General features: G+C 33.5%; 1 long non-coding RNA gene across 1 annotated transcript; it reads right to left on the reverse strand.

Annotated features, from left to right (window-relative positions):
- Positions 1-45: 45 nt before the first annotated feature.
- Positions 46-5,480, reverse strand: LOC133880269 (uncharacterized). Its single transcript, XR_009902227.1, has 7 exons — positions 4,817-5,480; positions 4,511-4,677; positions 4,261-4,341; positions 1,605-1,697; positions 1,328-1,505; positions 1,045-1,244; positions 46-314 (listed from the first exon to the last, which is right to left on the reverse strand). It is a non-coding gene; the product is annotated as an uncharacterized LOC133880269 (long non-coding RNA).
- Between the last annotated feature and the right edge of the window lie 8,251 nt (positions 5,481-13,731).

The following is a 13,731-nucleotide window of genomic DNA, read 5'->3' on the forward strand; positions in this document are numbered from 1 at the left end:
ATATTGATAAAATTAGATGGTTGAAAAGTGCACGTACTGAAATTGGAGAAATCTTGCTAGACTTGTAGCTTATTCAAACACTTCGAGATCAATCCATATCTGTTCGATGTGAGCAACTTGCGCCATTCTTTTCCTTTTTTACTTTGCCACTCTCTCTTCAACAAAGGACAAACTTCAATTCCTAGAATAGAAAGGAAGGCAGGTAACCCCTGTTCTAGCATGTACTTGAGCTTAGGGCAAAAACCAATAAACAATTCTTCAAGAGCAATGAGGTGTTGAAGCCCCTCATTTGGAAAGTCCAAAATATATTTCTTCTGCAAAACCAGTTAATATAAAATTCAATTAGGTGCTAAATAATTATGACAAACAAAACAAGCACCTTGAGTAACAAAGAAGTCTAAAGATTTTTTCTTTTGGAACACATTCATGCAATATCTGCAGTACCACAAGGGACACTTACTGCAATTAACATCATAAACGCATCTCAAGTAGATCGAAGGAAGCTGAACGGAAAAATTAACCAAACTTGTGTCGACCGAACATTGATCATTATAGGAATAAAAACTGCCCATTCACAAGAAAAGTAACAATTACCGATATACAATGCACGAAGCAATAAGAGCAGAAAAGTGGACAATAATGATTCTAGTACAATTTGTTGTTGTTTTTTTGGTGGGTTTGGGGGGTGGGGGAAGCGGGAGGGATTGTTGTTCTCCTTTGGCAGCCATTACACTCCTGAGGTTAGGCATCAGTGGCAATGGCTCTCAACAGCAAAGTTTATCTTTCCAATCTTGAAATCACTTGATATTCAAAACGTAAAGGAAAGCCAATCTGCTTATTTCATTGCAATATCTCTACAACCTAACTTTCAACTTCTTCTTCTTCTTCTTTTATTATTTTTTTTTTACCAATACAAAACCTCTCTTGTTATAATCATGCATGAAATACCCTGAGTTTCGGAAGATAATTCACTAAAAATGTCTAAGAAATTGGATCTTCACCACTAAGAAAAAATTGTTTCAAGAAAAAAAAAAAAAAACTCACCTATGTGAAAAGCCCATGGACATCCAACACAGCAAAATGATCCCCTCCATCTTGCCATCTTGACAGAGGTCTTGCCAACTGAATCATGCTATTTGACAAACGAGTAAACAATTGATTTTGGACATCAATCACAAAACCACCCGAATGATTTGAAACACTCACGGCTTGCAACAGGAGCTTCAAAATGTGAGGGGGCTGACCTGCTCAGTAAATGTAAATAAAATCCCTCTCTAGCAACTACAATATTGAAACAGAACATTAGTCCCAGAAGAAGCAAATTTACCTTTTTGAGTTGCAGCAAAGATTTTACATCCCTTTTTGGAACCGACCAACAATTTCTGCCCACAACAATTTCTGTCCACGAGAGTAATATGCTACTTTGGTCCCATCTGGCAGGACATCTTCCTCAAAGACCAACTTATGCAAGCGTAGATCTCTTTCAAAAGAACGTGAGGAGAAAACTGAAAAGGTGCAAGTTAGGGCTAGTTGTGTTCAGAATTATGAAAGAGCAAAGGGTTTAATAAGACATTGCACATATATGTCAATATAAAAATACTTACTTTCTTGTTGGTCTTCTCTTACAATTACTTTGAGCTGAGCTACACTTCGAACAACTGTCAGATGACTTCGGAACAAAAATTGGCTTTGGTGATCTGCAATAAATAAAACCCAAATTTCAGTATCATTGAGCTTGTAAATTAATTGTGGAAATAAAATCTGTCTTCCTTACATAAATTAAGGAAAATCTATAAAAGAGTATAGAAAATAATTGAGTAAACAGTACGTTTACAAAAACGCCACATAAATTTATTATCTAAAATTGAAAAAGGAAAGAAAATCTGGAAATGAAAAGGGATTAGAGCTGTCCAGTAGTCATCCAATCCTACAAAAATTGTAAAAAACAAAAGTAGGCTTTAGGTTGTGTACTTGTGAACGTACATTTGGCCAATTGACTGACCAAACTGCCTTCAGTAAGTAAGTTGTGCACATAGACCTTACAAAGATGAAATAATGATCAAACATGTTGATCATAAGAGCACAAAGAGACCCTGACGAATCAATATCCCTTTGTATCACTAACTGGAACACATGCAGGAGAAATGCTTGCCCCCAAAGCAAAAACGACACACCAAAAGGAGGTTTATACCATTTCGGAGTTCACAATGCAGCTAAATAAAAGAGATGTTTGTAAAAGGAGATATTATGGTACTGAATTTCACAGGCAATAGAATCAAATACACAAAAATAACAAGGGTGGGTGAGGATTGGTTTAAGTCCTTGTTGCTTGCAAGAATTTCGAAATACTTCTCAGGATCTATAATTTCTTTCTACCCTTCATGGACTCACTACTCATCAAATTTATAATAAGCTAATGATTAATTTCTGTTGCAATTACCCAATGAAATTTAAACTTGCTTACACAAACTAATTGGTAAATAGATATAAAAACAGAAAACTAAAAATATATAAGGAATTGTGAAATATTTTGGAAAATTCATCTAAAGAATATGCATAAGGCGAAACTGAACTCTGTGAACTCTTGAAATAAAATAATGAAAACAAGTATCATTGTCTGTGTATGTCAGCTCAGATCATCCCAACAACCTAAGTTCAAGAAAAGTGTTTTTTTTTTCTTTTCTTTTTTTTTTTTTTCTATTGACTTTGTAAAAATAGTTCATACTCCATGTATCCCAGAGGCCAATCTCTTACCAAGGCTGCAAATCAAGAATCAAGATTGAGCTTGTAGAATGTTAACTGATTCAAGCATTGCGTCTATAAGCATGATTTACCCTTAAACCAGTTTGTTTCAGCACAATTAACAAGCCTATTGGAAGATGGCTTATTAGTTGATCTAGATAATGACATAATGGCACTAGTACAGATAATGTCACCAAGCCCAGCTTCAGTTTAACATTTTGATAATTGAAGAAATAAAAACCCAGTACTAGCTTCCAATTGGTTCAGTGTCGACTGGATATTTTATGCAGCTTGCCACTTTGCTACCATAGATCAAGTCAGCCGCAAGAAAATACTTTGCTGACACTGATTACCTTGTCCCCACATACCATCTTTCAGGAGAATGGGTACAGTAAAAATGGTGATTCAAGAACCTACACTTCCAACAAAGGAAAAAGAAACCCAAATTTCCCCATGATGCCGATTTGGCGCCACACCTTCACAAGGTCCACAAGTCGCCACAGAACTTTTAGTACCTATTCATCAGAAAACACCAAAACATCTGAATCAAAAAAGAAATAACAACACATGCATACATACTAGATTGAAAAAGAAAATCAACACACATGTGCATCAGATGATATCGATAATTTATGCATACAAATATAACGTAGTCCTCTTCCCGCATCCTAGCACAACAGTGCAGCAATACAAGTTCATGGTAGTCCTAATGCAGATTCAAATAAAATGTTCCATGCACTTGCTAACCTAATTCCAAATCAATTAGAAATGTTTTTTGATACCAAATAAAACCCAGCATTAAAAAGAGCAGATTTGGCTTCATCTGCCTCCTAGTTCCCATTTACGGTCTTTTCAGGTAATACCATAACTAAATTCAATTTCATTTTAGTTATTGGATATTGAATGTAATAAATAACTTTCTTTTCAAGTAGAAAAGTGTTGAGTTTCTTGTGTTACCTATTTAGTGTACACACAACTTAATTGTAGTTCACCAATAGTTATCAACCTAGCCGATGTAGGATAGTAGCACATAAGGTTAATCGGTACAAAAGTGTAGGCAAAAGATCATGGCTTTGAGCTTATAAAGAATGGAAAAAGAAAGTAGTACGTTTATGCTTCAAATCAGGTTAGGAAAGATTGAATTTTTAAGGGTTTGAATATGTATGAGCAGCCATTAAAAAAAAAAAAAAAAAAGTACAGAGGAAACAGAGAAGTTGTACAATAAAAATCCCCTAAAAGTATTGATAAGAAAATAAGTTAGTCATCAAACACATATGCAGAATAACTGGGTGGATGAGGCCAATCGTTCATGTACTTGTCTCTATTTTTCTATTTGAACAAAAATTTAAAAATCAAAAAAATACTCCATAGAAGTGAAATTGAAAGGAAGCAATTTATAAGATTTGATTCCAACTTTCGTTATTGACAATAAAAAGTAGCCCTGTAAAAGAATCCACAAAGAGTTAAGGGCTTAGTGCAAAATCCAGAGTCATAGAAATACAAATGAAGGGAACATACCTTGTTAATTCAGAGCATCCCCAATTCTCAAGTTCTCAATAATTTTTGGTGATGACACGAGAGAGACTCAATTGCTCAGTTCTGGCATAGTGAAGTAAATGAAGAATTAACCAATGGCCAGAGTATTCAGAGCATTCTTTAATTCTAACAATGCGTAGCCATCACTAGCATGAACTGTTTGAGCAAGGCTATCTTGAGACTCCTTTAACACGAGAGAAACCATGAATATTACTTTTGGGGTTCACCATACCTCAACGCTCGCAAAAGCTTGAATGTTGATGACAATGGCGATGATGATCCATTATATATCCTTTTTAGTACCAAGCCCAACTTCTTCCTTCTATCGGGCACAGAGGGGAGTAGGCCTTCTTTTGCTTGGAGGAGCCTTAGGCAGTCTAGAGAACTCTATCAGAGGGGCTAATGTGGAGGGTGGGGAATGGTGCACAAGTTAGAATTTGGGGTGATAGGTGGATTAATTCTACTCCAACTCATATGATTCAAGATACAGTTCAGATTCTACCTATAACAGCAAAAGTAGAGGAATTGATTAACTTACAGGAAAATTGGTGGAATATCCCCCTCTTCAAGCAGATTTTTTCACCAGCAACTGTGGAAAACATCTGCTCAATGGCGATTTGTCTTCACTTGCTGCAGAATCGGTTGGTGATTTCTCTGTTAAGAGTGCATATCATTTGGATGTTAGAAGGCGGTCTAGCTCAGTCCCTAGCACTTCTGTTTCTGGTATTCCTTCTCCCATTTGGTCGGCTATCTGGTCTTTGCAGGTTCCCAAATATGTGCAATCTTTTCTCTGGTGTGCTTGTAGAGACTTGCTGCCAACACGCGATAAATTATTAAGGAGGAAGATTGTCCAAGACCCTTTTTGCCCAATGTGTGGGACAGAAGCCGAGACACCAGGACACTTAGTTTGGTGGTGTGATTCGGCTAGAGTAGTTTGGGCAGAGGGTTGTCGTCGGCTCCAGAAATGCTCAAGTCTGACTGGCTCTTTTTTTAGTATTTTTGAGTACCTCTCGGGTCTCTTGGATCAATCGGAGCTTGAATGGTTTGGAGTGGTGTCTCACAAATTATGGGCTCGCAGGAATCAAGTGGTATTTGGGGGAGAAGTTTGGCATCCTAGGTGTTTGTTGAAAAGTGCCAATGAGGGTCTGGAGGATTTTCGTGCATCTCAGGTTGCTCATGTCCTCCTTTCAAGGGGAATTGGGGAGCTTTCCTTATAAAAAATTTTGAGGGCGTAAAATTAAAAAAATTTAAAAATTAGGGGTAAAATTTAATTTTTTTTTTTTTTTTTTTTTGAAAATTTTTGGGGCTTGAGGGCCAGGCCCTATGCAGGTCCGCTTTTGTTGTTGGGAAATTCACCCATTTTTCGTTCATAGGTTCGTCCACTCATTTCTTTCGAATCAAGAGTGAAAACGACCCTCCAGTAACCTCTTCCTTATTCAATTAAAAAAATAAAAATAAAAATAAAAAACCTGAAGGAACGTACACACCATCGATCCGTCTTCCTGCAAGAAAAGGGTCTCTTAGTTTATGCCTCGGCAAAGAACCTGTTTTGGCTAGCAGGAATTTGATTTTGATTTTGATTGATTTCATTCTTTGTGTGATTTCAGGTGAAGTCGTTATTAACTGTAACCTCTAAACATTTATCGTTGAACTTGGTGCATGAAAAATATAAAATAAGAGTGTCGGAATGGAAGAAATGTCTGAAGTAGCCAACAAATTTCAACTCTATCAAGCACTATATATACCATTCGATATATTACATGAGATAGAATATAAACTTAATCTTTATGCTCAACAACACAAAAAGCTCTCTCGATTAATTTTCATTCATATCATCACATATTCTAACCATATGTCTGTTTGCAGTAACTCCCATCATAATATTAGTATGGCAACAATAGCCAGCTGTTTACTCGGAACAACGTATCCAACAATGCTTTTTTCTTCACATCTCTCAGGAAACAAAATGGACAAATGAGTAGTAGCAAAAGATTAAGCGAAATCGCCAAGCTCATCCATAATTAATCCACATCAACCACGATTTTTCTTGAAGTTAATACAATCTCAAACTATCAATTCAAATACAACAAACATCTATTCCTAAATTTGTGAAAAGGCTCAAAAACAGCAACAGCTAGCTCTCAAATACTGTCCTAAATTTGTAACTTCCAACATCGGAAAGAATAAAACCAACATTATCAATAAAAACATATATGTAATATATCTTCAATTCCTTAAGTGGCCTATATCATTTATTATATTTAATAATAGATCGTATATATGGTGTACAGTATGGTAATTTAATATAATTAAATTACCTAATAGAATCAATAAATTGATATCAAATCAATTTATAATTAATTATTCCTTCATGGGAGGAACAATTAAGTTTCTATACCAATTTTGAGGGTCCATGACCTAGCCTATAAATAAACAGTTGAGTACACCATCACTACGGCCATTCAGTAAGGCATAGGTTAGAAGATACCTCAAATTAGAATTTTGTTTTCAGAGGTTCATGGAAACGCTTGAACAAAGTTGGAGTTGTTGGAAATAATTTTGGATGGTGCACAAAGTTCTTATTGAAATAAAATAATATCAATATGAAAATTAACAATTAAATAAAATAATTGTTAAACAAATAATTGATTGAAAAATTATTGTTGATACTAGACCAAATTGATCCGAAATAATAATAATAATAAAATAAATAATGTACAAGAGATTAAAATTAAATTAAGGAAATATCTCACAATGCTATAGAATCACGCAAGAGCGTTGTCCTTAAAGGTTGATTCGTGCCTTCCGGAGTGTATAACTCGGTGTGATCGGATCTCTTAACACGCAACCTCCCAAGATTAGACTATAGCGTCTATCTTCGTTAAGGACACCCTTCCAATAACAAAGATTTAATAGACAACTCTTTGATCAAAGTGGATGGGGGACTTTAGAATATTTTTCTTGTAGAAAAGCTAATAATATAACAATAGATTTATGGCTTAAAACCAAATTCACGTTGAAATATATGAATGCACACTAGAAAAATATGTTAGAGGTTTTAGCCAAATAAGAAGATTGTACTCAAATGCATTGGGAACTCAATTTATATAAACGGTCAAAAAATGTTAGCACTATAGATTTTCTTTTAAGGCTCATGAATGACAAACGGTCATAAGACTCATAACTATTAACCGTTACAAATCAAAAGTAATAAACTTTAATAATGACAAAATGTTTGAAGATTAAAAAGCCATAAAAACAATTTTTTAATAACCAACGGTTACAAAATAAAAACTCATAAATATATATTTTAATAAATCAATTTTTTTTCTTTGCCATAAAAACTCATGAATATATTTTAATACCAAATGGTAAAACATTTAAAGATGGCTAAAAATGAAATAATGTTTGTAACACACATATTTCAACAATCCCCGACATGTTACAAATACTAGAATATAAGGAGATTGAAAGCATGCATCAATGTGGTACCCGAAGGTTTTAACCACACCTAGGATAAATAAGTAGGAACTTAATGAATCGTGATAGAGTTAAACTCTTTTAACCAAATTCACAAGTTGACAAACTTATCACCCACATAACTTTCTCCAAAACAAAATTGGGTTGTTCTATAGCGGATTGGCGCCTTATACAGGCCATGCGCCCCTGGGTTTCATGAGCGCTCTAGAGACTTACCCTAGTCTCATAGGAGGCGGCACCACCTCCACACTCACATAGGTGGCATCCATCAAGAGTGTGTGCAGGGAACACCCCATCCCAACACGTAGGGACTATGGATCCATTAAGAGTTTTTAAACTCATCATTAATCACTCTGCATCTTGTACTGTCTTACACCATAAGGATAGACTCATCACTATTTTCTCAACAAGATCCATTAAACCTCATTCATGGGATCTCCAATCACAGAGGTTGGGTATCAATCACAGTGTCATAAATTGGGTATTAGTCCTATCCCCCTCGATGCTTTACTCACCAGCCTTCTTACTAGTGGCTTGGTCAAAGGATTTGCAAATTCCTTTTTGACCTCACAAAGTCCATGGACATTATACCGGTCTCAATAAGCTGCCTCACAATATTGTGCACTTTTCTCATTATAGATCTTGCTCCTTGCTCGAGCTATGGCAGCCTGTCAATCACAATCAAAACACAAATGGAACTGAATTAGTATATAAAGGCAAATCAATTGATTAATAAGCTCATTAGCCATTCATCTTCAATTCCTGCCTTCTCCAAGGCAACTAACCCTGACTCCATAGTAAACTTTGCTATGCAAGTCTGTTTTGGGGACCTCCAAGAGATAGTCCATACAACCAGAGTAAACACATAAAGTAACATATAGACTTTAGCTCATCTGAATCAGAGCATCACAATATCCTTTCAATAAAGGAGAATAATCATAATATGACAAGCCAAAATTAATTGTGCCCTTTAAATATCTCAACAATTTAGAGATAGCATCTCAATGCCCAATAGTACGATTATAAGTATACCTACTCAACATGTCAACAACATATGCAATATCAGGGCATGTACAGCTTGTCAAAATATCAAGATATCAATGAATTGTGCATATTTTTCTTGCATAACAACATTACCGTAGTTCTTTATCAAATGTATTTTGAATCATATGGTGTAAACATGGACAAATAATCAAAGTGCTCAAATCTTTTAAGCATCTTTTCAACATGATATGTCTGAGATAAAATAATGCAATCATTATCTCTAAGAGCTTTAATGTCCAATAGGACATTAGTTCTACCCATTTATTTTATATCAAAATTATACGCAAGAGATCTTTTAGTTTCATGCACAATATCAATGCTAGTTTATAAAATAAACAAGCTAGTCACCAATATATATAAACAAATAATGACACATTCATTATTGTAAAAACATGCTATGCATTTACTTGCACTATTAATCAAATATGCAGTAGACAACATCACCTTGTCAAACTTTTATGCCATTGTTTAGGATCTTGCTTTAATCCTACAAGGATTTCACCAATTTGAACACTTGTGTATTCTTGAACAAGGATTATAAGCCCCTTGGGCTGCTCCATATAAATCTCTTCACCATTTAGAAAAACAACTTTGACATCCATTTGATGTACAACAAATTTATAAATAGAAGCAATGGCAAATAACATTTTATATATGCAATTATAGTAAACAAATAATAAGTACTAAATAATCATCATTTGACATTTGCTTATAACTTTTAGCTATCAAGCTTGCCTTGTACTTATCTATCATATTATCCAGTTTAAGCTTCTTCTTAAACATCTAGTTACAACCAAGTGATTTGGTTGAAGGAGGTAACTCAATGAATTTCAAATATGGTTAGACATAATTTATTCCAATTCATTATTTATAGCCTCTAACCAAAACAAATGCATCAAATAGATTTAATTGCTTCACAATAACATGTTAGATCATCATCAACAATATAAGCAATATAATTATTACCGAAATTCATTTCTTTTCTAGCTCGTTTGCTTCTTCTTAATTCTTGCAAATCATCAACGAATTTATTAGAAGCAACAAATGATTTATGCAATAACTTTTCCTTATTTTTCAAAGGAAATACATGCTCAAGAAAAATAGCATTTTTAGATTAAATAATAGTATTGTAATCTAAAACATCACTTTTGATAATAAGTAATCTATAGCATGAACTACTCCAAGCATAACCAATAAATTCACAATCACAAATTCTAGAATCAAGATTCCTTATTTTAGGCTCAGGCAACATAATCTTTGCCAAACACCCCCACACTTTGAGGTATTCCAAGATAGAATTAATAATATCTTTCTAAAAAGTTCATAAGAAGTTTTACTAATTTTCTTATGAAGCACTTTATTATAAATGTAACAAGCCAAAAATTGGCTTCCCCCACACATTGGTGGATAGTCCAAAACTAACAATTGTAGCATTCATAATTTATTTTCATTCGTTTGATGTAGCCAAGATTTATATGCATAAATCTATCATATCAAATATTAATGAATAACTCAAGTAAGAATAAGAAATCAAATATTCATTAACAGCACACAAGTGCTTTAAGAAATGTGACTTACATGAGCCCATCTTTCTCTAAGTATGATCTGTTATTTTTTTTTCTTCTTTCTTTTCTCTTAATTGAGAATTTTCTGAAGCATTGATTTTTTATTTTTTTTTTATTTTTTCTCTTTTATATGAATCACCACTTGTGATTTTTCAAGGAACTTCACTAAATAATTATTACTGCTTGTAACAATTTTTTCAAGTTCTACGAAGATGAAAAAAATCTTTCCAACTTAAGCCACAATAAATATGCAAAGTATTAGGCTCAACCATGTAATAATCAACTATTATTGGCTCATTGTTATAAATACGTCATTGTTATGATCAATTTTACGATATGATAAATTTTTTTTCGATTATAAATGAGCTCTAATAGGAACATCAATCATCACAAATATTTTATTCATAATCAGCATGTTAGGAAAATTGAAAGCTAAATGATATAGATGAAATAACATAAGTGCTAATCTAGCTTCCATAGCTAACATAAGTGCTAGATGCTATTTCTTTTTTCCAAATAGATCAATCAACATATGCCGCTTATTAGATACAATATTCACATAATTATAATTTTTTCATCAGCTTTAATTCAATCAAGGAGCACCTTCATTACTTGATTTTTTTTTTCATTTTAATAAATGAAATTGTATATCATGTTTAAAAAAAAAAATCAAGGCATATAAAACATAATTTAAGAACTCACAACGGAGCCAACAGTTTTACTCCAAGATCCTCCAAAATAGGCTAAGTCACTACACATCAATTGGGTGTCATGAAAACCAATCAATTGAACATACACACCACATCTCTTCCTCTTACATGTGCTTACCTACAAGAATATTTAGCAAAATAGTATTCTTTGCACACAATTAGCAATGTTTATTTTCTTTTTTACAACATAAGTAATCATTCACATTTGTTATTATTAATAGATATGAATGTTCTCCAACAAACTCAGCACAACAAAATAGAAATTACTAAGTTCTAAAATTCTATAAAAGTCTCAACTTTTATTGCAAGATTCGTGACCTAACACGAAAAGATTATTTGACAAGCAAATTAAATAATACAAATTTGAGTTCAAATAATTGAAAAATTCTTTTTGTCAAAAATATTTTCACTTCCAATATCGACAAATGAAACCAAGCTTTTCTTCTGACAAACATATCAGATAATTTTTTTTCACAACAGAGTCTTCATCTTTTCAACCACTAATTGATTTCATCTTTCTTGTATGCGAATTGCATACCGCAAACTCCAATTGTATTTGACTTCTCATAAGTTCAAATATCATTGTTATCACCTTAATCAAAATATTTGTGCAACCATCAACGTAAATCAACCTTTAAGATTGTTGGAAATAATTTTGGATGGTGCACAAAGTTCTTATTGAAATAAAATAATATCAATATGAAAATTAACAATTAAATAAATAATTGTTAAACAAATAATTGATTGAAAAATTATTGTTGATACTAGACCAAATTGATCCGAAATAATAATAATAATAAAATAAATATTGTACAAGAGATTAAAATTAAATTAAGGAAATATCTCACAATGCTATAGAATCACGCAAGAGCGTTGTCCTTAAAGGTTGATTCGTGCCTCCCGGAGTGTATAACTCGGTGTGATCGGATCTCTTAACACGCAACCTCCCAGGATTAGACTATAGCGTCTATCTTCATTAAGGACACACTTCCAATAACAAAGATCAAATAGAACAACCCTTTGATCAAAGTGGATGGGGGACTTTAGAATATTTTTCTTGTAGAAAAGCTAATAATATAACAATAGCTTTATGGCTTAAAACCCAATTCACGTTGAAATATATGAATGCACACTAGAAAAACATGTTAGAGGTTTTAGCCAAAGAAGAAGATTGTACTCAAATGCATTGAGAACTCAATTTATATAAACGGTCAAAAAATGTTAGCACTATAGATTTTCTTTTAAGGCTCATGAATGACAAACGGTCATAAGACTCATAACTATTAACCGTTACAAATCAAAAGTAATAAACTTTAATAATGACAAAATGTTTGAAGATTAAAAGGCCATAAAAACAATTTTTTAATAACCAACGGTTACAAAATAAAAACTCATAAATATATATTTTAATAAATCAATTTTTTTTCTTTGCCATAAAAACTCATGAATATATTTTAATACCAAATGGTAAAACATTTAAAGATGGCTAAAAATGAAATAATGTTTGTAACACACATATTACAATAGGAGCAGCTGGAAGTGAAAGCCTTGGACAAGTTTTGTAGAAAGAGGAAATGAGGATGGTGGAAATGGCGAGCCATAGTTACGGGTGGCATATCAACTGACGTTAGTGTTGGGGATCATGCATATACAGAGTACATGTGGAGAAATTTTGCTTCAAGAGAAATTTTGTTATATTATGAAGCCTTCTACTTATTTAAAAAAGACTCAAAATCATCTAAAATAGACCCTAAAAAGATGCTCAAAGAAGCCCCAAAACATCAAAATAGACTCATTTCTAAAAAGCGGATGTGCGGTGTAGTTATAAGTTTTAATAACCACTAACCGGCTGTTATTTTAAAACCGCTAACTACTTAGGGCAGAGCGATTGTAGTTATGAAAATTCAATAACTGCCCAAAGCAGTTGTAGTTAGCAGCAATAACCGCTAACCGTAACCACTTGTCTACCATATTCAAGTGTGAAGTGGGAAAACATGACACCAAAAGAAAGTAGGTAAATAAAGAAGTACATTGCCTACGGTACATGCCAAGAAAGGCAGCAAGCATATTCTAAATGGTATCAAACTCACTAATTAGAAGCAGACTCCCCTTTCCACCGTAGTAAGGAAGCACAATACAAGAATTCCTAAACTCAACAACAACAGAATCCTTACAAGCCAACATAGGTGTGAATATGTTTGCACTTGACTATCTTCCTCTCCCTTTCGATCTCTTTGCACAAATGCTACTGCCATTTTTGGCTGTGCAACTGTTTTGAAATTCATGGGTTGCTCCTGTAACCCATGACCCAATGAAGGGAAACGATTTCTAGGGGCAGTTAAACACCCTCTTTATATTAAAAAATTTGATTTCAATTAAAAAGTTGTCTATGATATCACATCATAGACAACTTTTTATTAAAATCAAATTTTTACTTAAAACGGCCTGTTGGGGGACGGTAAACCGTCTCCTTGCATATCAGGCCTCCTCAATGAAAGTAGCTTTACATGAAAAAGCAGTCCACGAGAAAAAGGGCAGTCAGGCCTAAGGGCAGTATCTCTAATAAGAAAGGGGAAATGTTCTACTTTCCAAATTTTTATCTTTAAAATGATTTTCAAACAATGTGTCATCATCCCATAAGATGATGAAATATT

Source organism: Alnus glutinosa, chromosome 10 (assembly GCF_958979055.1).
Source record: "Alnus glutinosa chromosome 10, dhAlnGlut1.1, whole genome shotgun sequence".
Taxonomy (NCBI): domain Eukaryota; kingdom Viridiplantae; phylum Streptophyta; class Magnoliopsida; order Fagales; family Betulaceae; genus Alnus; species Alnus glutinosa.